This window comes from Phalaenopsis equestris, unplaced genomic scaffold, assembly GCF_001263595.1.
Source record: "Phalaenopsis equestris unplaced genomic scaffold, ASM126359v1 Scaffold000635, whole genome shotgun sequence".
NCBI lineage: Eukaryota > Viridiplantae > Streptophyta > Magnoliopsida > Asparagales > Orchidaceae > Phalaenopsis > Phalaenopsis equestris.
The window spans coordinates 109445-109957 of record NW_018165075.1 but is presented as its reverse complement, the minus strand read 5'-3'; positions in this window follow the sequence as shown (position 1 = coordinate 109957).

Below are 513 nucleotides of genomic sequence, written 5' to 3'. Positions count from 1 at the left end.
TGTTGTGAAGGTGTAGGGCCAATTTATTTGGAGTTTGGTGCTGTGTAGGTTGGGATTAAGATTTGTCCTGGTTTCGGGCAGGAATTCAAGCTTAAAATTGGATTGCCATGGTGGAATTGGGAGAGGGAAATGGATTGGAATGTACTAAGGGTCTCTTAGGGAAGCTCTCTGAGGAGTTTGGAAGGCCTTGGTGAAAATTTTTTACCCTTTCCTATTCATGGCCGTGGGGGGTAGATTTTATAGAAATTAGCCAAGGGGATGCTTGGCTGGCCAATTGAGGGGTTAGCCCCACTGCTTAGGTGTCAAATAGAGGAGCTCTTAGCTCAATTTGGGTTGAGGTGACTTCTTGGCATGCATTTGGATATTAACCATGTGGGGGCTCACGGTTTTGGGTTTTAGCTTGGGTTAAAGTGGCTAACCAAGGGTAGGATCAGGGTTAAAGCTTATAATGATCAGTAAAAATGGCACCATAGGGTATGGACATGTGGTATGACAAGTACCTTGATTTAACCC